The sequence below is a fragment of the Rissa tridactyla genome, chromosome Z (genome assembly GCF_028500815.1).
Source record: "Rissa tridactyla isolate bRisTri1 chromosome Z, bRisTri1.patW.cur.20221130, whole genome shotgun sequence".
In the NCBI taxonomy this organism is placed as follows: Eukaryota; Metazoa; Chordata; class Aves; order Charadriiformes; family Laridae; genus Rissa; species Rissa tridactyla.
The window spans coordinates 31125857-31149738 of NC_071497.1; the positions used below are offsets into that span (position 1 = coordinate 31125857).

Here is a 23882-nt window from a genome sequence, read left to right on the forward strand (position 1 = left end):
CCTGGCCAGCAATTCAGATACACTGCCTGGCACATTCCTGAGCATGCAACATAGGGTGGTTTTCATCTTATGCAACATATCACAGTCTAAAAGTTAAGATATCTAATCTAAATCATGGCTAGTCAGTAGTAATGGACAAACATCTTTAGAGGCCAGTTCACCCCATCCCAAGACAGGTGTCTTACCACAGGTAAGCTTAATTGCCCTTTGCAATGATGACTGACTAAACTTGACACTTAACTTTTAGGGATGACGACATTTTAGTATAATGTTTGATTCTCTACAGGTTCATAATTTCTTATAGAGACATGCGAATTGTATTTCAGATTGTTTTTGAGCACATTCACTGAACAACGTTTTAAACTTTGTCTGATTAAAGACACCAGTTTAGGATGGGGGAAATGAAAATAAGCATTTGTTCTCTGTTTTGTTATCAGTGAAAATAATGTTCCAAATAATGAGGAATCAGTGTGGACTTTTAGACTGAGGAGAGATGTGGAAACTGGCTTCTAAAGCAAATAATATTGGCTCTTGGCCTGATTTGTGTGTCTTGCGCATCTCTAAACTAATTCTTATCCTGATAGTAAGACAGGGTTATTTGCTTCAGACTACTTTGAAGAGTTCAGTTTGAAGAGGTACAGCTCCACTCCCAAAAAAAAAAGAAAAAAAGGAACTTATTATCAAAGGTGATCCAGTTAATTTGTAGACCATCTCTTTGCATCATTTGTTGCTAAGGTTGTTCATTTTCTACCTGGTATGTGTATTTCCATGACAAGTGTACTCCACAGGAAGTTATCCTCAAATGAGCATTTAGGGCCATATTCTTATAAGTTCCTTATTCTTCCACAACTTCCTTTAAAGAAAATAGGACGATTCACAGGAGAATGTTGTTCTCAGTGCTATGCAGGATGAAAAATATAAATGTATTTTCTTCCTATTTCACATTTATATGCATACATTACAGATGAACAAATGATAAAAGAAGCAGGGAGGAAGTTCTTCAACTTGTAAGAGATGTCAATCAAAATGGCGTAACACAGAATTGGCATAAATTGATTTGATATGTTAACTGGGGATCTGACAATGAATATATCTTTCTGACACCAAAACTGGCGGAACAGTGATGTGCAACCAAATTACAAACTTACCGCTTTGGAGAAACTGTAGTGTTTTAAAGTACTAATAAGTCTTAAGGCATACACATTGAGAAGGAGGAAACAGATACATGCTCCCATGAAGGAGCTTAAGCAACAAGCATACAACTGACACTGGTGATCTTCAGTTGGCTAGTTAACTACTTGTGCAGACAATTACCAGGTTGGTAATTGTCAAGGCCAGGCTGGATGGGGCTTTGAGCAGCCTGGTCTAGTGGGAGGTGTCCCTGCCCATGGCAGGGGGCTTGAAACTAGATGATCTTTAAGGTCCCATCCAACCCAAACCATTCTATGACTCTATGAATTACCATTTTGTTATGGATTGCCTTAAAAAATCTGGCTGTTAATTAGAATACTTAATTTGAATCAGCTCAAAAAATTTCTTTTTTTTTTTTTCTTTTTGTATTTGCCGTCTTAGCACTATTTCCTAGTGTTTTAATCATTTAGGCTTGAGATCAGAGCAAACCTGCCATTAGTTCTAATAAGGTTGTATTAGAATCAGGAAAAAATGTGACAAGAAAATTTGGGTTATCGCTTTTTTTTTTTTTTCTTTTTTCTTGGTAAATGGAAGCTATTATCTGCCGAGAGTCTCACAGCTACAACAGCTGTCTAGCTGCCGCGCTGTGCTGGAAGGAGCGTCCCAGACCCCCGACGCCCGCAGCGACAGCAGGTGTCTCTGCTTCCCAGCACATCCCGCCGCAGATCCCAGCACATCCCGCCCGGCCCTGGCCCTGTCGCCTCTCCCTCCTGCCCAAACCCCAGCCGCAGCCACCGGCAGAGAGAAAACCTGACCGCTGACCGCTCTTCTTCTGTGAAAAAGGAGATGCTCTAATGGCACAACTTCCCCATATGTGAAGTGCGAAGAGCAAAATTCCATCTATAGGCAAAGAAATACTTCGCAGTTATGCAAACGCAGACTTCCCCTTGCAAAAGCTAATTTGGTAGATTAGCTACTGTCCTCATTATTTATGAGTGCTTTCCATATTTAAAACATATTACTATTTGTTTATCGTGCAGAGGCTGTGTTGAGGGGGCGGTACGACATTTGTCAGTCTGTTTTGGTCTGCCTTTTGTATAAAGACACAAGTAGTGGTTGCTTAGTTTCACGAAACATTTTCCTTCCCGTGCCCCGTGCTGGAACTTTAGTCACGAAGCAGGCTCACGGGTCTGTTTACCTGAAATATTTGGGGGATAACGAGTATCACCAATTAAACGTGGGAGCGTAAAAGTAACGATGCCTTTCTTTTCTCAAACAGTACCGGAGGGGAGCACATGACGCCTGTTCTTCCGTGGATTTGGGTCTCCTGAGGGAGCGGACGACCAGCTCCTGCTGGTGGCACCGAAGGCGCTCTGAAGATTTTATTCCTGGGTCACCTGCAGGGTAGGTACCCACCCTTCACCGGCCGAGCAAGGGACCTCTGAAGTCCCTATGTAGTTTTCATTTTGCCTGCAAGCGATCGCAGGGAGGCTGTTTTGGGGCGGGATGATGGGGGGGGAAACAGCATCCGCGGGCGACACCAGCCCGAAAGCGTGTAAGTGGCTAAGTGTCTGTCTGTCCGTCGCTCGGACACCGCCCCGGGGGCCGGGGCCAGGGGCGTGTGGAGGGCCGGGCCGGGCGGAGGAGGGGCTGAGCCCCGCCGGCTCCGCCGCACTCACCGCCCCTCCCTCGGCGCGGCGGCGGCGCGGAACCCGGCGGCAGCTCCCGGTGGCGGATCCCGCTCGGACGGGGAGGGCGCCCGCGAGACAGGTAGGCAGGGATCCCTCCCGTCCGTCCCGTCCCGTCCCGCAGGCGCCGGGCGCGGGTGCGGCGGAGCAGCGCGGCGGCATCCCGGGTCGGGCGGCGGCATCCTGAGGGGAGCGAGGCGGCATCCCGAAGGGAGCAAGGCAGCATCCCCGGGGGGAGCGAGGCGGCATCGCCCCCGGAGTGGAGCGGGGGCTGCCCTCAGTGGGATGCTCGCCCCGCTGGTGGGTACCGCCGCTTTGTCAGAGCAGCCGGGCGCCCGCGCGTGTTTCGCTCCGCGTTGTCGCTGGTGGCGGGGGGAACACCGGGCTGGTGGGGCGGCTCCGGCGTCCGGGCAGGCTCGTCGCGCTGTCCCCAGCTGGCGTCGCCTCACTCTCCCGCCCCGGCCGTCCACAGACGGGACGAGTCGGTTCAGGCTCCCCGCAGAGCAGATTTGCGCGAAAGATGGGTATTTTAAAGGTTACCGTTCGTTTTCACGGAAGGCTTTTGGCAGTCCTGAACAGAGGCCGCAATGAGGGTACATACGGAGACAGAGGGATGTTTGTGTATATATGTAAATAAACATGACCTGCACGTGAAAACGTACATCTGTTTAATAACTTGACTTCATTGCTCCACCATATGTCTTTCAGCAGAAGCTGCCTAGAGAAATTCTCAGTTGCGTGGTATCCTGTACAGATTTTCTTTTGGCGACAGTCATAGTAGCGTAAATATTTCCTATTTTGTGTTTCAGCCAAGAAGTAGGCTCGATCTGGAAATGTAGGCACAAATCAATTAGGAAAAATAAGCAGCTGCTTTTCCTAGAATGAGCTGGGAATGCAGGGCTTTTTGGTAACCTTATAAATTACTTAAATGTTGCTGCCAGTCATTGAGTAAATGTACTCAAAGCAGACATATATTTGCCAGAATCGTGTACAGCTCTCAAGTTTTTCTCAAGTACAAACTTTTGATGGTAGAGTGAGTTTAAAACCTCAGTTTGGAACATGCCGTCAGTACTGAAGATGTTTCATGGCATACTTTCTCAGGTTTGTAACTGAGCTTTGGCAGCAGCAGTTTGGAAAGCTGATTAACATAATGACTCTATTTTGGAAAAATGTTTTTATCCAGCAACTTGGAAGAACAAAAAAAAAAAAAAAAAGCCAAGTCTGGAAAATGACATTTGTTTCCCTGCAGATAAGCTACAGAACAACTCCGAAAAGTCTTAGATGCTTTGACTGAGCAGCATGTCTGATGTGAGTCTGAAACTGAAAGCTGCCTTCAGGCTTCAGTTTCCTTGTCAACACCCCTAAATGGCATTTTTGCCCAATAACACAATACCGGGAGTAAAGCATACGTAATTAGGTATGTGCGTTCTTCTTGAAGCGCAGGGGGGACGTGCAAGTGTCTGAGCTAGAGACAGAATTTAGGAAAATAACAGCTTGGGTGGCCAAATTATCTGTATCAGTTGCTACTCAGTAGCCCTGAAAATGAAATGGTATTAGGGAGCCTGTTTTTATTTTCCATCTCAAGTCAGAAAGGCCAGCTGGGCAGGTGTGCTCCATATTTTTAATAAGCTGGACAAACAACGTAATTCAGGCCCAGGTTCCTACTTGTTTGCTCATATAACTGGGCACTTGCACAGCATCAAAACATGGTACCTTATCTAGTAAAACTTTTTCTATTTTTCTTACACAGACAACTGTAAGTACCATGTGGCCCTGTCATACAATCAAATTTAAATGCATATTGCTCCCAAAAGAGGTGGATCATAATGTTAGCATTGGTTGTTAGTATGCTGTGGAAATGGCATGGCTTTGCGTTTGGCTTCTTAAGATGTTGCAGTCGTACGTCTGGAGTGTTACAAGTCTCTGCTAGAACACACGCAGTTCACAGGATTGGCAGTGAATTTTCTGTGTCTTGCTCACTCATTACAATCCGCATCTTGCAAAAAAATTCTCAGCTGCTGGCTGCTCAGTGGCCTGTGTGAAGTTGTATCTACTTAATTTCCCTGGAAATCACTTATCAGAGATCCCCTGTTTTGAGTATCAGGTGGTGACAGGACAGATCTGTTCTCCAGGGGCGGGGCTGTGCACGCCAGTTCTGACTCCCCACGGACAGCCCCCATAGACAGAAACTGCACTGCCTTTGCCTCAATAGCGTGATCCTTTAGCCCTTTGGATACCAGACATTTTAACATTTTGGGGCTCTAGCTAAAATATGCATGGCTAATGCCAACACTCTAAATGCAACTGGCGGTGTGGGGTGGTGTCCTTACAAGGTGGGTACCAGCAGGACCTCTCCAGGGCTTTCAATGTTTAAACGAGCTGTTCTTGCCCCGCAGGTGAACAGAAGAGTTTGACCAAGCGAACAGTCCTTTGGTGACTCTCATAACCCTGCTTCCCACAAAAGGATGCATTTTGCTGTATGAGGGCATACACCTAGCAAATACAGTTTAACAAAAGCAGTTAACTCATCTATGCAAAGAACACGGGAACCGTGCATTAACATACTTAAGTTTGATTAACATCTAACAGAGTTTGGAGTGGGCTTTTGACTGCAGCTGCTGAGGATCCCTTGAATTTATATTCAGATTACTTGGCAGGAGTTCTGCACCGTGTCTCTACATACCTTTTTCTTGTCAAGGCATTTTCACTTTTTCTCATTAGGGGAAGTAAGTGGCTTTTGAGGAAGGAAAAAAAGAAACAGATTCTTTGCATACATGCTACAGCCTTAGTCAAAACAAAGATGTGTTGATCCTTCCATGGAGAATACTGTAACATTCAGTTTTTAAATGGAACACAGTGTAGAGCAATAAAATCCACATGAGCCTTTCTTTAGATGTGGAGTGGAATGATGTAGTGGAATTACAGTCAAAAGTTCTTACATCCTTACTTCCCCTAAGCAGTGTCTTCCTTGATGGATGATGCCAGTGGCACCAGAATTTACTGTATCATAGTTATGTTACAGACTCACTGTCAGCAATGGAATTTGACCCTGATTTTTACTATTGAGAGATGAGTTTCCCAGTAATTGGTACGCATATTCCCCTTTGAAGATTTGAAACGGACCCTAGAATCAGCATACCATAAATTTAGAAATAACTGCATTATTTTTTCACCTATGAGAAGAATCTGTGTCTTGATCTTCCATATGTTTTTTTCTTATAAAAACAGTATCGTCTAAAGCCATCTGTCATAAAAATAGGAGTAGTATTCTGGGGAGGGATTGGCTTCATTAGAATAGCTTTATTGATTGTGTCAGCATTCTTGTTAATTAACCTATTCAAACTGTCTGGTCTTTAATTGATGTTTTGCTTATGTAAGGATTTGTGGTTCATGCCTTTGGATGTACACATTAGGTTTATATTAAAATGTAGACAGCCAGCTCTTCATGTTTTATCTGTGTTTTGTATCTGATTGTCAGAGAAATTAGCCCATAGTCAGCAATGAGGTACTAATTCTGAGCCCTTTTGATGTGCAAGACAACAAAAGAATATAGATTGGGAAGCACAAAGCATAATTTTAACTTTGACACTGACTTGCTGTGTGACCTCAGGAAAGAAATTTAATCGTTTTTCTGCTGCTGTAAAAGAACACTGTTCTAAGCCTACCAAATTATTTTTGTTGAACACACAGAGATGCAAGTTAACTCCTGCAAAGAAACTTGAATATAAAGACTTCATATTAATGTGTCTTATATTTAAAATATAAGCACTAGCACGAACAGCTGTTAGGTTGTCCCACCCCTACAGTAACAGGAGCTTTACAACAGCACAAAAACAATAACAAAAATGATCCCGCCTTTTATAATCTAAAACTTAAGACAAAAGACAATAGGCAGTAAAGAAGGACAATGAAATAATGAAAACAGCTGTTAAGCCACAGTCATATTATATTATTCATCAGAAATCATGGAAATGAAAACATTTAAAAGGGATTAATGATGTTTTTTTTCAGGTGAGAGTCCTCAAATAGGAGACTGTGTAGAAGTACTTCTCTGAAACAGCAGTATATTACCAATTACCAAACAAAGGGTCAACATCTTGTTAAGTATGAGAAATGTTGGGCCGTGAAAGGCAAGGGGAGACTCAGAGGAGTCATGACCTTAGGGTGATGCAGAAGGTGGATTTGTCAGGCTGGACGAGAGAAGACCATCAGGGTTTTGTGGCATGGGTGAAGTTGTCCAGGCATGAGACTGGGGGGCCCTGACCCAGCCCAAAGGTGTCTCTCATGGGCAGTGATGGTCTGGGAGAGTGTGCTTGAAACCGTGGCAGAGGATGTAGAGAAGAGGGAGGGCTTGTTAAGGCTGCTCAAGAAAAAAGAATGATCAAGAGAATAATAATGTGTGTTTAGGGCGATGGACAAGTCTATGAGCAGTAGCAGGGTGGAATACCTAACCAGAGTTTAGCAGAAGATATATTACTTTAATGCAAAGGAAAGAAAAATGAACTGGACAGAAAACAATAAGCAAACTGGTAGTTTGCTGCTCCATGCATACCCCCATTTCTTTTGGAAAGAAGCCATTGCTTTGTAAAGCTTTCTGTACATCGCAAGCATTATGCTATGAGTACTTCCTGCATTACGCTTACGTCTTTCAGGGGTAGATCCTGTAAAGCCCTCTTCAAAGCGAGTAGTGCTGTATTCCATAAGTAACTGTATGAGACAAATATGTGCAGCACAACATGATTCAGAGAGACAGTAAGGGCAGGAGGATGTCGTTCTTAACATATTTTGGTCTTAGCTCTGTGAGAATATTTTTCATTAATGAAAACAAAGACATCCGTGCAAGGTCTCAATGAGTTCAGTGTGTTCACAGCATCTTTTGAAGTTTCTCCTATACAGAAATCTTGTTTATCTCCTTCTCAGACTTTTTTTTGGGTTCTTGGTGAATTTAAAGGATTTACACAGCCAGTAATAACATTGTCACCTGGTAAGTTACTCATTTTTGTCTTGCGGAAACATTTTGATTTTATCTTGCAGACGTTTTTCTGAAGTGCAGGAGAAAAAACATCCAAGGTGGAGATAACTTTGAGTTGGGATTTTTCCCGTCTCCAACTGTTACTTGGAACAAAATACTCTGCTGTCAAAGGGCTTGGGAAAAGTCGTGACGAGATCCTCACCCATGGTTCGCAGTGGATGTGGCAGTGCCCTGCCGTCACGCTGTGGCTTCGCAGCGGTAACAGCCCGGGGTGTGGGAGCTGCCCAAGAGCTCCCTGGCTCCGGCTCTGCCCCATGCCTTGGGGTTCCCCATGGGGAGCCAGGCACGTGCTGGAGGAAGCGGCACGCTGCAATCTCGTTTTGACACGCAATTCTTGACCATCGTAATTCATACCTAAAGATCAGGGCTAAAGGGTGCATCTGCCTTTTGCGTTGTAGCGGCAGGCAGGAGCAGCCGGGTTGTTAGCCGGTGGAACAAAGGGGAGGAATTTGCAGCTGTGGTGTTGTGCTTGTCTTCTAAACTGGGTTTTAGGAGGATCCCACTACCATGGTGGTATCCTTCTGACCTCACATACTGCAAAGGTGAACCGAATCAACCTTATTTTTATGTTTTCACCGTTGTAGGCTTCATTCAGACCTTCTATACTACAGCAGTCTATTTTTTATTAACCACGTTGCTCGGCACTTGAGTTTGGTGTTGATTCACACATAGGGATTTAGATCATGGCAATTTTATGTTGCTTACCCCTTTCTTCATGTGACCCATAGAGAAGTTTCAGAATCAGTTGATTTGGATGAGAGCTTTTGAATCCTGACTTTCAAAGTTTCAGCATTGCTGAACTGCTTTACTAAAGAGGAGCAAAAGAGTTTCAATCACAGGGCTCTGCCAAAAAGAGCCCCCAAAGTGAATGGTTTGTGTGAAAGCATGCCTTGCAGTTTAAGCCCGGAGTGACAATGATTGTAACACAACACTGTTCATGTGACAGCCAGACAAAGAGGCCATTATGCACGGCTGGCTGGCATCAGATCCTCCCAAAGCCAATAGTCAGTCGGAGCTTGGTCGCCCCGAGAACATGAATACAGTGGAAGCGCTTGCATGTTAAAAAAAGAGAAGACATATGTGTGTGTGCAGGAACACATATGTGTCTACGTGCCAAGGTCCAGTTAAGTTCTAAGTACAAAATGACACAATGGATTTGTTTGTTTGGTTTTTTTTTTTTTTTTTTTTGGAAGTTGCTGTCAGGAATCAGCAAAAAACATGTAATGTAGCACTGAGGACAGACATGGTGGGAACACGACAGAGTACGTCAACTGACCAAGTAGATCTTCCAGTTCCCTTGCTCCATGCTGCAAGATTGCTTCCTACAGTGTGCTTTGGAGCATGTATAACTTAGTTTTAGTTTCCTCTAAAGTGTGGACAAAATCTTGGACTGCTCTGGTCTGTCAACACACAGCTGTTACGATCACTGAAACTAAGGCAAAAATAATGCTTATGTGTGTTTGTGGGAAGCATTTGTTTGGTGACTTAGAAACCCTCTTCAAAGGGTTCAAGACCATGGGCAAGAATCAGAGCACTTGGTACATGAAGAAACATCCCTGACAACTTGTGAGCTGCAGCAATCTTGGCCCCAAAGGCAGCATGCTTGCGTCAGCCATTGTAAATCTACTTAAAAAATAGGGTACGGCAGCTGGAGTGGAAAGCTCTTCAATTAGAAATGTATTTGTTTAAAAACAACTGTTTCGCCTTTGCAGCCCTGAGGGCGGGATTGTCTTCTCCAGCGCACAGGAGGTGGCACCAGATGATGACCAGAGTCACTGGTGTTCACACCCAGCAAAGGCGCTTTGACCTCATTCTCTAGCTACAGCTGTAGGTTATTTCCCTCCCCCCCATTTTTTCTTTTTTTTTCCTTTTTTTTCCCTCTTTTTTCTTTTTCATTCTTTCCCCTTTTCTGCCTCTCCCCCTGTCCCCTTTCCTTCTTTTTCTTTCCCCTTTTCTTTCCCCTTTTCTTCTTTTTTTCCACCTCTCTCCTTCCTCCTCCTTCCCCCCTTCCTTTTTCTTTTTTCTTATTCTGATTGAGGACCTTATTAAATTAGTGTTTGCTTTTGAATGGTATTTGCTCCTAAACACTTAAGGGAAACACATCATTTACAAAGCAGTCTTTGCCTGTTTGTTGGTATATTGCTACTGGTATAACAAAAAAAAAGTGCCCTGAATTACATTTCTTTAATTTCATGTGAGGTTCAAGTATGTTTTTTCATTTTGCTGTGACTGTTACACTTTCTGAATGCAGAAATTCAAAATATTTTTGTTTATACTGACACATTTTTCCTACTTTGTTTACACTTTCCTAGTGAATATTTTATTTTAGAGAAGCTTTTGAAGTGCAAAGAGGAACAGAAAGCATTTATTGCAACTGGTGACGGAGTAGTATTATATAATTAATCTTTTTATTTATTCAGTTCTCCATCATTAGGCTTTTCTTCAGAGGGTTTTTTGTCTATAGTTTTGGGAAAGACAATCACCGAAATTACTTATGCCTGTATCGAGGACTTTGTGTCATCAAGAATTAATCTGAAGAGGCCCAGGCTATATTTTGTGTTTGCGGTACAAATGGTAAATCAAGAAACATGGTATATTAGTAGTATCTACTTAAATACACAATGCAAGTGCCTGAAGAGCTGATGATTTTGTTACTCCTGCCTGCACCAACGAAGGGGCCAAGCTCTGTCCTGCTCCATCCAGTGTGTGCGGAAGGCTGCCCCCGGCCCCCAGCCCTTCCATGCACTCACCCCCCACTGCAAAAACATGCATGTTTGCTCACAAACTCCTTTTTACACCAAGTTGCCCGTGTTTGGCTATCAAAACTACACAGCTTAATGATTTTGTGTAAATTTTACATGTCAGTAAGAATCCCAGCCAATTTTGGCCTGACACTTGGATGTTTTTTTTGGTGGCTGTTTCTTCTTTCTTGAACCTTGGTGTGCTTGAAGAGTTTCACTGCTCCTGGGAAAAACCCCAGAGGTGTTTGGTTTAGGGAACAAGGTTGGCCTAGCTAGACTCCTGACCAGCTTCTTCCTCCAGCATTTACCTTACCTGTTTTAGTAAATATTTTTAATGGAAAGAAATACTGAGGATACAGCCCAGCTGGTGTCAGAGGGAGACTGAGCTGTCGGTCTGAGAAATTCAGGGATCTGTCTAAGTCAGGTGAATAAATGCTTGCTGAGGGTAAAGCTGGGCTAGACAGGCTGTTTTTTTCAAACAGTCCTCAAGAAAAGTATTGGCACTTAATAATTTTTTTAAACTGTGTTAGAAGGGTGCTAGACTGCATAGAAGTTAGGATTTCCTTTTCTCTATGGAAATGATGCCTGCGATCTCTGTATGGACTGCCATTAAAGGATGTTTGTAGGCCTCTGCACAGCCTTATGGCAGCAGTGGATTTTAATTATCCATATAATTACTTTTTGGTGCATAAGAATCTCTTAAATTATAATGTCACTACGAATGTCCTAAATGTACGTGTTATGTGCAACAGCACGTTGTCTGTCTTCTGAAGACAGCAAAGCGAATAGCCTCTGCAAATCTGAAATGACATCTCTCACGTGGCCCTTTTACTCAGCGAAAGGAAGTTATTACTTCCAAATACTAACGTTTGGATTTGTACAAATGAACTGCTGTCCTGGGTATGTGTTACTGTTCATGTCGCATCTGCCTGTACCTTGTTTGGTTTTGGGACCACAAAAGACAAGGACATTTGAGTATGTATTTTAAAAATGATGGTTAAGGCTTAATGCAGAGATGGTGCTGTAAGATTCTTGCCTGCTATGTACGGTTGGTATAGGTGTCGCTGTCTCTCATGATGTAAGCTCTCACGGCCCCGTTTGATGTTGTCAGGTCCACCTATGCTTTTGGTATTATCTGATGCATTGGCAGCATCCAAATTACTTCGTTCAGTGACGTCAAAATACAGGAGCTTTGAAACTTGTGAAATTTTTTTTTTTTGTAATGCAATTAGGAGACTGAGGAATCTAAACACCTCAAGGAGATTTCGTGTAAAGATGGGAAGGAGATTTATCGGTTGTGTTCAACAAGTCTTAGTTTATATCCTCTCTAGAGTGGTGTTCACTTTCATAGCAAATCTAGATAATTGTAATAGTAATAAACAGACACCTAAGTCTAAACAGAATTTTTGTGAACTCCTAAATGGGAGTCCCATTTGCTCACTTGTACCATTGTCCTGTTTGCCCCTAATTTTGTGATGCTACTTCCAGAGTTATTACTCATGTGCTTTGTGAGTTCTCGTGTGCTTCGTGAGTGAGCAAGTGAATATCCACAAACCCTGGGTGGTTCTTCCGTCAGAGACTGCGTGTGTCCCCTCTGCTACTTCACAGTCCCTTCTCCTGGATGAAGGCCATGTTCCTCCAAGCTGCAAAGGTGAAGCAGTTATGAAGTAATTAATACCAGTCCACCTTGGCTGTGTGTTTGTTGGAGAGCATCGAGAAGAGGCAGAATAAATTGCCTGGTGCCATTATTCCTGCAGGGTGGTGTTGCTTTGCCAGTGGGTGAGAGTTTCTGATACACTGCAGCTATCTATCTGTCTGTCTGTCTGTCTATCTATCTATCTATCTGTCTCTCTATCTGTCTATTTTAGTGGATTCTGATTAACCACATGATTGCTTTGCATACAAATGCCAATTAAGACATTGAGTTTTCTCCTGCCATGACAAAGACCTGGGCACCTGCAGCCGGAGGACGGCTGCTGCCCCTCTTTTGCGCTGGTGTTGACTTCCTGGCATGACCCATGGGAAAGAAAAAATACCTAAAGCTCTGCAGTTTCTCAATGTCATGTTTATGAAGAGAGGAACCGTAAGTTCAGGAGCAAAAAACCTCACCTCCCGGGCCCTGCTGGCTGTTTCACTTCCCTGCCGAGGTGCAGGAAGGCTGTTGGTCTACCAAATGTAACAGCCCCGATAGAACTGTCTCTTTCCCTTCCCATGCAGTGGACTGAGGTCTCAAATCTTGGCCAGGGTGTGGGCTTCACGTGGGCTTGGATGCTCTGGCTGTAAGAACGGGTGCTGAGGGATGATCTTTGCCTTTCCAGCAGATTGAGGAGGCATTCCCCCTGTACGGGAGCCTCCACACTGCCTGATCAGGTGTTGGATAGTGGGGACTGCGCCTTCCTCTGGTTTTCAGTTTTGACAACGGTGTTTCTAAAGAAAATTTCACAATTTGCCACAGTCTGCCTGACTCCATTCCTCTGTCACTGTCGAAATCATAGGCTGCCTCTTCACTGCCCTCTTTTTGCCTAGGAAAATACCCCTTAACACACTCGTCCCCTTCCCTCCGACTTCCTTCTTCTTCGACAGTGAAAACGTAAAAGCAGAAAAATCGTTCAGGTGCTTTTTTCCACCCCGGCCACCGACCGTGCAGGAGCTGAGGGAGACCCCTCGGGGCAGAGACAGGGATGGGGGCATTTACCAGCGGCACCACCAGCTTTTGCGTTTAACTCGTGTCTCCGCCTGCTCTGTAACGGAGCTTTAGTGCTGCTTTAATCCACGCCACATGCGGGTGACCCGAGCAAACCCTGTGGGAAGACAGAAGCCCTGTTGTGTGTTTGCGGAGCAGTTGCTCGGAAGCTGATGTACAGCTGTGGCCAGGCTTGTTTGGAAGTGAAGAGTAACTTGATCTTTTAATCTTCCCCCCCACCCCCACCCCTCCCTTTTTTTTTTTTTTTCCCTCCCCAGGCTGATATTGTAAATAACAACTGTTTCTGAAGGGTACCTGCCAGTGGGATTGAAATGCGTATTTTAAGTTGAGGGGTAGATTTCATGAAGATTTTAGCTGTGTGCAAAAAATGTGCTTTTTTTTTAATAAATTAATTTTAGCTAGTTTCGTTTCTTTTAAAATAAAAGGCATAAGAGAACAGAGACTGATTTTCTTGCTTGCACTGAGTAAACCAGGAATAACTCAAGTGAAATCAATGGACTTGCAAGGTAATGGAGGTGAGCTGCATGAACACGGATCCCTTGTGCATCGCCTGGGTAGTGCATTGAACACACATGTCTGTGTTGTCCAGATATCCCAAAGCTGCCTCCACCGAAGTCAGAACAACTGACCTCTTTTTATAGATTAATAAACTTTCTTTCAGAAAAAAGGGGAATTGCCAGCTCTGTAGTGGACTCTGCTGAGAATCCATAGCAACATTAGTGCTCTTTATGCTTTAGGGTTGTTTCAGATTAGAGGCACTACACGTTGCATATACTGCTGTGCAGGTATGCCACAGGGCTTCATCACTTTAAGACAGAAGATGGTACTGAATAGAAGTGAGATTCGCTGGTTCCAGGGAAGTTGTTTAAACTCCGAACCCACAAAAGAGTTCATTTTTAATTATTGAATTAAGAAGATTGGGTGAGGAGTTGTTGAAAAACGAGACAAAAACATAGCAAGAGAGATGCTTCCTTGCTTTAAGTATCCCCACTGCTGTCAGTAGATTTTTCCATCTCCATAACCCATTTCAGAGAGCTGGGAGACTTAATCTCATCTCTGGAACAATACTTCTGCAACTTTAATGCACTTTCAAGATATGCTCCATTTTTTCATGCTGAACACTAGTTCATGCCAATTTGCATTATGTATGAATAATGACAGCCAGGATATGCATTCATGCTAAGTGAACCTCAAAGGATGCAGTGATTTGGGGTTCTGGTCTGCGCCAATAAAATACAGAAGAATCTTTTTGTGTCTTTGCAGACCGTCAACCTTTCTGTATGTACCACACCCTTTTACAAGTTGATTTTTATTTTGACAGTAGAACGACTTCAGAAAACAGATTTTTGTTTGGTTTGGTTTGCTAAAGTAGTGCTGGGATGCAGGAAGGAGGTGCTTTTTCTCATCTAGCAATGAGAGAAGATGTAAAAAAAGTTTGAGGTCCCTGCCTCTTGGTCTTCAGTAGGAAGGTTTTGGAATGAAGTAGAAATCCATTTGCAGTCACTCCAAAGGCTGCATCCTAGGATGTACTTTAAGCTTCCTCTTCTCCTGTGGGAGTCTCTCACTACACTTCCAAAAACTACCCTGCTTTCTGTTCTATTGCCTATCTCCAGGGAAATACCAAAGTTTTAGTACATCAAGTTTTTTTCTTCGGCATATATGTGTGTTTTTCTTCATTGCAGTTTACAAGAATACCAGTGGGAAAAATAAAGAAATGAAAAAGCAGACAGACAAGAGGGCATTATTGGCCTCTTCAGAGGTGACCCAAATCTGTTAAAAATTCTCTCAGTCATGATATTGTCTGTGGTGATTCCTTTGTAAATGTTTAAGATCCAAAAGTCTGTATTTCAGGATTCTGATGCTATATCCACGGTAAGAACTGTAAGCACAATGTGCATGCTATTGCCACTGTGAAAAAATATTGAACTGGTGGCATGGGTCCTAAGAATAGGCTGAAAATAGAGACCAGCAGACCTAAATTCTGTTTTTAGATCTGCTGTTGATTTGTTTTATGAAATGAGGCAAAACATTTAGACAGGAGTCTAAGTAGTTTCCATATACAGTGGGGTTACTGAGAGTAGCCTTACGAACAAAACGCCTTACAGTGTTAGAAAAAGTATTGTAGATCTTACAGGGAGTTACGTTGATAAAAATACCATATGCGAGATTATTTACATAACATATACCTAAAAATAAGTGTGCTTAAGTAAGTGAATCCCATCTTTTGCTAAATTAAAGAGATTGAGGGAGATCAGGTATTTGGAAAACACACATGAAAGGGAAGAGACCCCCGCGATAGAGAGACACACGGAAACTTGCTGGAACCCCTTGCAGCGTGGAGCGGCCTTGGACTCCTGAGAGCGCAACAAAGACCTTCAGACAGTGACAGAGAGCATCTGCCCTGGCTCATCTCACCCGTCGTGGGAGACTCCTTCCAAAAAATGGTCACTTGCTCTCCTGGAGGGAGGGAATTAGGGTGTCCCAATCTGCCCTCCAGAGAGAAGAGAGATTTATTCATGGATTAGTTTGCCGGGCAGCTGACAGGTTGGGTCAGACGAAGTGCCTGCCACTTGCCCCAGCCCACGATAGAGAGCTTTGCTTTGCTTTCAACACAAGGGCATCCTTCTGCCTTTCAGGAGCGGATGCAATGGATATCGGTACAGTTTTCCTTGCATTCCTACACATTCCTACCTTTCTTTACACTCTCTAGAGCATGGCAGAAAATCAGTAAGGAAGGTCAGATAATCCCTTACTCCTTACTGGATGAAATGGATGAAAAGAAGTAATTTTAAGCAATATGGCAGCTGGCCTGTCTGTCTTCCTTGCTGACAATAGCAACATACATTTCTGTGCTTTTAGTAGAAAGCCTGTGCGAAATCGGAAAGAAGCAGTTGAGGGAGAAAGTGAGTGTAAGCTCAGACTCGTTTTGCTATATCAGGATGGGTAGATGCCAAGAGCTTGCTTTTTAGAGCCAGAGGAAGATCAGCTGGTAGTAAAAACAGTGTTAATAGCAGTTACTGTCCAGCCCAAGCACGGAGTTTTCACCAGGTGTCGTGATTGTGAATCTGAGTCTTTAGTCATCAGAAGTCGTTTGTCAGCACCACCCAGCACAGGGCAATGGGCAGGGGGAGGGATGCTCTTCCTCCCGGCATCACGCGGTCCCTCAGGGTGGCTCCTCTGATCTCTCCCTCTTACGTGGGCTGTGCTTTCCCCTACCTGTCTGCTGCCAGGGAGCTGCAGTCGTGTTAGCCATCTCTTTATGAAGTGCCCTGCTAAGCTGCCTGGAGTGTCCCTGCTGTGGCCAGTGAGGTGACCTGGCAAACGCTGGCAGGGTTGCGCTGTTGGGCTGCTCTGGGTTTCACAGAGAACAAGGAGTTTTGTGAGCGAGTTCAAGTTTCATCCCAAATTTCCATGCAGATCAGAGGAGAGCATCCATTCCATTTTCGCTCTTCCCAGAAGCTCCCTTGCCATGATCGTCCCGTCCCTCTGCAAATTGTTTTGCACCATCTTCTCAGCTGATGGCTGGTCTGCTAGCAAAATAAAGCAGCAGATGTACTACTGGACATGAAGTTTCATCCTGTGCAATTTCCAGACTTTGGATGGCTTGTGTCTCTCATCCATCAATGAGAGGTGGCACATTCACACATTCACTGCATTTCCTTCTGAAACTAGTGAATGCTTTTAATTTCCCTTAAAAAAAACCCAACAAAACAAAAAAAAAACAAAACCAAAACACAACCCCACGCACAATTTTCAATACTTGTTTTTATTTTTAATGAATGACTGAACCAAGGCCAACGTTCCTGTAGTTTTAACTGAGCGGCAGCAGAAGTTGTAACAGAGATCCTGCTAATGCCAGTTGGGCTATAAGTCTACTTACAAAGTTTGCCTGTTTTCTGGCACAGTCTCTGACACATACACTCCAGTCAATCACAGTAAAGTGCCTAATAACAGATGTGGCAATTAAGCTGAAGAATTCTGTCTCTCTCTTTTAATTTTTATTACAGAGAATAACAAAGTACCTCATTAAACCCACCATCATAGAGATTTTTTTAATTTGGCATACAAATGTCTGCAAAAATTAGATCCCTGAATAGGGCGCCTTGTTACTAAAGGTGCTTTGTCAGACAATGCTATGAATAGACCATTTTTGTAATGACAGATATGTGCTCGTGCTACTGCTGTCCTTTTACAACCCATATTGCAAAGGGGTACAGGTTTAAAGAAGGCAACATGTGTCCTGAAGGATAACATTTTGAGGGATTTAGGGCCTTGTGCTCAAGTTAATAAAAATGTGTTCTTGATTCTTCTGGGTTCAAATTACACTGCCTTCAGCTGGAATTAGCAGCAGACATTTAGGAAGGTTTCATATAACCTGTAACCAAAGAAAATTAACATATTTTAATATGAGAAACTGTCTTGAAAAAGATACTAATTGCAACCAAAAAAGTCTTCTTTAGATTGTTAGAGCTTCTAAGGCATTTGCCTTCGTTAGTTTCTTTTAATGATGTACCAGGCACTGTTTTTAAAGGAAAGTCTGATTCATCATTAAAAGAAATTAATTTAAAAATTTAATGAATTAAGGTGTCTTAAAAATTATGGTAAGAGAAAACTGAAACGTATATAAATCAGAACTGGAAACTTTGATATGAAATTATTCTTTTAGTATCAAAGTGTTTTTATACATAAAATACCAAGTTGTTTACTTTGTCATTGTTGGAAAGAACACTTTTTTTTGCTGTCCATTGTGAGTGTTGGTGGCGGTTTTATTTCTTACAGGTATTATTTATTCACTAAAGCACAGTGTCTTGTCTTACAGCTTCAACTATATACCTAGGAGTGTACTGAATCTGTCTGTGTACATTTGCCTGCATGTATATGCAAGTGCGCGTGTACGGACACACACAAACACATGAAAGACACAAAACCCACAGACACCATTGGCACCTGGCAAGCTGAATTTCTCTCTAGGAATATTTTTTTCTTCTCTGCTGAGGGATAGGGAGACTAAGCACTGAAATTTTAGAACTACAAACATGGTTTTAAGATTGTAGTATTTTTTAAAAAGAATACAATGTTGTGTTTTGGTGTCTTAAATGTTCAGCTACTCCTTAAACTGTTGTTCATATTATGTCTGTAGATATTAGCAGCCATAGATGGGATGATGAGACCAAATTGTCACCCTGCAATGTCAAGGAGCAGCACAAACCAAACAAGCTAGTAAGTAAAGGTCACAGGAGAAGGCTCATAGATACAAGCATTGTTTCCATAACTGCATATGCTTACAAGTGTTAGGAAAGGTATACAGTTAGGATAAAAGTTAAGTGATATACAGCTGCCACCAGTATAAATGGACACAGTATGATGCCACACTTGGTGGCATCTCATTAGGTAGTAGTAAATTAACTGTGGTGGAGAGAGACAGGGAGGTGGATGAGAAATGAAATGAGTAGGTGGGAAAATGGGTCTGATCTTGCACATGTTGGTCTATAGAGCTCCTTCTATTTTGTCCTGGTTTGAGGTAAAACAGAACTAATTTTCTGATTTGTAATTTTACTTTTTAGCTGGGCCTCTTCTAACTGACTAAAGCCTGAAATTAACAGCTTATTGTTCAGACACTGTTCCCTCTCAGAGTGATGAGACCTGATTACACCAAGGAGTGGTGTGCACAGAGGCTCTTGCTTATACCTATTGCTATAACAACCAAGGTCAGCTAATGTCGCTGCTTGCCCCATTAGAGGGTCGGAAGCGGAGAAGCACAGAGGGGTCCCACCTGCAGGGAGGAGCAGACGGGACAGGTGACCCCAAACTGACCAACAGGGTATTCCATCCCACATGCATCATGTTCAGTATAAAAGCTGAGGGATCAAAGGGGCAAGGCGCCTCTGGCTCGCTCTTTCTTCAATGGCCGATGTGTGAGGAGGACCATGTCTGTTCGTCTGCCTTTCATCCTGATCCGAGCATTCCTGACTCTAGTTCCAGAATTCAGCTCCTGTCCATCACTGACTCCAGTCTGGGACTGTCCCTGTGTCTGCTGGTGACACAATTGTCATCCTGGGAGCTGGATACGGTTTTGTATATATTGTATACTATTTTTCTTTAATTTTTATTATTCTATTATTATTTACTGTTTTCTTATTTATTATTATTTTCATTAAAGTAGTTTAGTTCTTTTTCTAAAGTCGTAAATCTCCTTATTTCTTCCTCTTCTCTCTAAGGAGAGAGCGGGGGGAGGGCCATCTGTCATTCTGATTGGCCAATCCGGCCAAAACTGCGACAGATTTATTCCAGCTAGTATCAACTCCCAAGGTTGCACTGAAAGGATCTCCCAATGTTGTTGAACCAGTTTACTGTGAAAACCAGAGTCTTGCGTGTTGCTCACACTATTGGATGGCCTCATCAGTTTATATTATAGTCTCACTGAAAGCTGTTCAGGGCAGAATTCCCTTTGACTTTAATGGGAATAGGATTTGTCCCTTTAATTGTGGTTTTGTTAAAAAATCAGAATTAGCCAGTCTCTTTTGGTTTTGCATTGTGGTCTTAGATTTTCCCCTTTGAGGAAAGAATGCATGAGTACTACATCCATTCTAACCTTTGCAGGTGCCAAAATAAGAGATGGAGGAAGTGACTGAATCAAGTGTCAAAGGAAACATTTCTGGGTTCCCCATTCTTCTACGAGAGCGTTTTGGATTTACTTTGCAGGGGGGCGTGGGAGGCTTGTGCAATGATTCATAGATGCTTTGAACTAGTTTGCTGGAGGTGGAAAAGAAAAGCTGATAAGTAATGCATTGAAATGTTCAGAAGCTGTTAAAATGAGATGGCGTCAGAGTTAATTAACTTTAAAAAAAAACCAAACAGCAGATCATTTGAAAACTGAAGTCTGTAACAAAGTACTGCGATAAGAATTTACAAGAGCGAAATGCTCTGTCAAAATCATGAAAACAGGAGCTAACTGAAATGACAACTTTATTTTCTGTAGAGCGTTATATGCAAAGTGTCATTTCCTTGGATGATTTACAAAGAAAGATAAATGTAACTGAAGCAGTGTTACGAACAAATTTGTTCACGAATTATAACAATTCGTTAGCAACTAGAAGATGTAAAAAAATGAGGGTGTTATATGTCTGATTTTTGTAATGAAAGGGTCCAGTGAGAGGCTGTGACAAGTGTGGGGAGCTGCAGACTGAATAGTTTTGTCAGTGATAACGGAGGCTGTGTCTGGGAATGGGAAGAATCTAGTGTATGATGAAAATGTATGTCGAAAAAGAGAACATGCATGTAATGGGGGAAGGAAAGAAACAGAGGCGGTCTTTGAAGAGGGCTGAAACAAGAAAGCAGAAGACTTTTAAAGGATGGCAGGCACATTTGAAATGGATCCTAAATTGCATAGGAAGCTAAAGGAATTGTCTGAGTCCTGTCATTGTACTCCTTTATATGCTGGCAATAAACGGGAAGTGACACAGTGTCTGGAAGGCTGGTACTTGAGATAATAGGAAAAGAAGGGTCACAAAAGCTACGGTCAAGAGAGGGTAAAACCATGAATGAGAATTTCCACAGCAGTGGAACCAGGGCATCAGTGTATTTGGGCAACCACAGGATTTTCCCAGGCAACTTGTCAGCAACCACAAAGTTTTCACAGTTGCATCCATGAATACAATATCCATTCTTATGATTCCCGTTAGAAAAAAGAAGAAATGTCAGATGTCTGGCGATGCTGTTTGCTTAAGGGGACTGCGCTAAAAATTTGATACAGATTTCTTATCATGTTCTTCTGTAATAGACAGGTTTCATACATGCCACTAACATCTAACTTGAGAAATAACTTTCCTTAAACACGTGCATTTAGCCGTTTTTACTCCTAGCCTTATAGCCTTCACCTGTACTATTAAAACAGCCCTAGGATTAATATACAGACTGATGGTCCAGTAAGGAACACGTTACTTGGTTAAAAAAAGAAAAGGGGAAGAGAGGGGAAAGGAAGTCTGTCTGTGTGGATATTTTTGTATCAAGCCCTTTACTGTATAGCCTCTCTTAAAATATGTGTTATTTGCTTTTGTTACTGTTAACTGACTGTTAACTGTCAACAGCCACCCTGGGAAAGATGCCCAGGGCTGATAGGTGCCATCTGTGCATGGACTGAAAGCTGCTGGTCCCTGTGTTGGTAGCCTTGTCCCAGACAGCTGACTTCACCAGCCATCCCCTGGCTCCTGCATGTCTCTGCGTCCCACCACTGTTTTCTTCCAAAACGTGGCCTGTGGCTTCCCTGGGGGCAGCCGGCCAGCCCCGGGGCAATCCACAGCTGTGGAGAGTGGCTGGAAGGGGAGGAGGAAGACCTTGAAGGTCTGGCTGGAGGGTGCAGGCAACAAACAGCTGCAATAGCTCGCCCTCAAACAGGCAGTCAGCTGGGAAACAGCAACCTCCCAAGATCTACACATGCTTAAGAGAAAGAGATTGTGGTTGCAGGTGGGATTTCTAAAACAAGGCTCCTGCGTGGCCTTCCCTGTGCATGGAAGGGGGAACTAGTCTTGGTCCCAAGCTGTCCCCTGGTGACAAGCTGCACATTGCCATTACCCAAAAATACGAACCTGAGGCAATGCTACCACCAACAGTACAGACACACCTGGGAAGACTATCAGTGGTCTGTGTTCACAAAATTGGTTTATTATAAATTATTTTTAGAAACTGTTTCTTTTTGTTTGTCATTCCTCATCTCACTCTTGCTTCATTATTTGGCTTGGGATGAAGAAGCATTAAGCATCTTGAGGAATTTTCCCTTTTCTTTTTGGTATGAGAACCTGAAGTTAAAACAATAAATTATTGCCCACTAATACCCAGACCAGAAAGTGTATCAGGGTTTATGTTCTAGCTGCTGTTTCATCTTCTGAAAGTGTGCTTTTCAGATACTTTGGTTTGGATTCTAGACAGCTTTAACTATCTTTATTTGGTAGCCTTTCATCTGGGTGGAAAATAAGTGGACTGCACATTTAGCCAAAAGATTTTTGTTAACAGTTCATGCTGTCAACTTCTCATGTGAATAATCTTTAAACTTATGGTACCATGGGCTGTAGGTAACCTTAACAATCACAGGTTTGCATGTTCAAGACCTATACGTGTTATCTGCCTTAAAAAAACCCCAGTCTTTTAATATGAACAGAGCTCTGATTTAGCAGACAATGACAGCTACAGTGAAGTGACCCCATGCTTGTGATGTTTGGCAGCCTGCCTCAGAGGAATAATAATGAGTCCATCTGCAAAGGATCCGGCATGCTGGCATTTGTCTTTACCATGCCTCCTTGCCTCGTGCAGACTTGACTTCCACTGAACTTTCTTTCCTTCTCCTTTTAATACTGATTTGAGGGAAAAGAGGACTGATAAATGCATATGTCATGCCTGCCAGCTTAGCAGCTACAGAAACTCTCACTGTACGGTGAAAGTGGTGTATGGCAGCGTCAGAAGCTAGAGGGCCAAAAAGAGTCTTGCCTCCCAAGAGGTCATAAGATCCTGGGGAAACTCTCATCTGATCTTTTACAGTAAGAACAAATCTTGTAAAAGATACTGCTGCGTGACTTGCAGGGAAGCAGGTAGTCCCGGAGGACCCTTGTGAAATGATAACGTTACTTAAAGGATTGTGATGCCATAGCTTTCAAAACAGAGATTTCGATGACTTATGGGCAAATAAAGCCTGGTCTCCTCCAAACTTGTGGGTTATCTGTTGATTCTCTGGAACTTGACAATTCAGTACTTCTTCCCTTCTGTTAACTCCAGTGTAAATGATGAATGGATTTGGAAGTTATTGCACATGAACCCAGAACACATACACAAACGTTGTGATTAAATAAACCTCATTTTTCTAGAAACCTCTGGTAATTAAAGGGAGACAGAAAAATAAAAATGGTCTAATCTATTAACTGAAGAAAAATGGCAATTCATTAATGATTTATTTTTCTTAATAACATGGCACTTGAAAAAAGTAGCAGTATTATCTGTCCCCATAAAGGAGACTTGTTCCAGCGCACTCAACCTCTGATTTGGTTATTCTTCAGGTACCAGTATAAATTAACTGGTTTTCCATTTCATGAACTTAGTCCATCTTGAACACCTTTGGACTCCTCAAATGTGCCAGTTTGTTTCACTTTGAATCTTAGATACTAACTCAGGTTTGAGACTTTGCGATATAACTGTTTTTGAGTGACTTAGGGGTGCTCTCTTTGTGCAAGACCTGCTAGCCTTTGTGAAGGGAAGCCTGACATGTGGCTGCGTTGGCTTTTAGGCCTAAGCTGGTCTTAATTGGTAGAAATGGCTGCCACCCCCAGAGGGACCTTGGGAGTGAAAAAGCTTGCAGAAGAACAAATGTGTGAAGGGGGAAACTGGAGGGGCTGTTACTTTTGTGCACTAGGGTATGAAATAACCCAGAGAAGGGCAACAAAGCTGGTGAGGGGTCTAGAGCACAAGTCTTATGAGGAGCATCTGAGGGAACTGCGGTTCTTTAGCCTGGAGAGAAGGAGGCTGAGGGGAGACCTTATGGCTCTTTACAACTACCTGAAAAGAGGTTGTAGAGAGGTGGGGGTCGGTCTCTTCTCCCAGGT

General features: G+C 43.0%; 1 protein-coding gene across 2 annotated transcripts in view; it reads left to right on the forward strand.

Moving 5' to 3' along the window:
* The first annotated feature begins 2770 nt into the window (after positions 1–2770).
* MEGF10 (multiple EGF like domains 10) overlaps positions 2771–23882 on the forward strand; it is a 108603-nt gene continuing 87491 nt past the window's right edge. The window contains exon 1 of one of the 2 annotated variants that reach the window (XM_054186703.1): positions 2771–2901. The gene's annotated coding sequence lies outside the window, so the exon portion shown is untranslated. Of the gene's footprint in view, positions 2902–2949; positions 3120–23882 lie in introns of those variants that run through there. The other variant, XM_054186704.1, reaches the window with a different exon arrangement.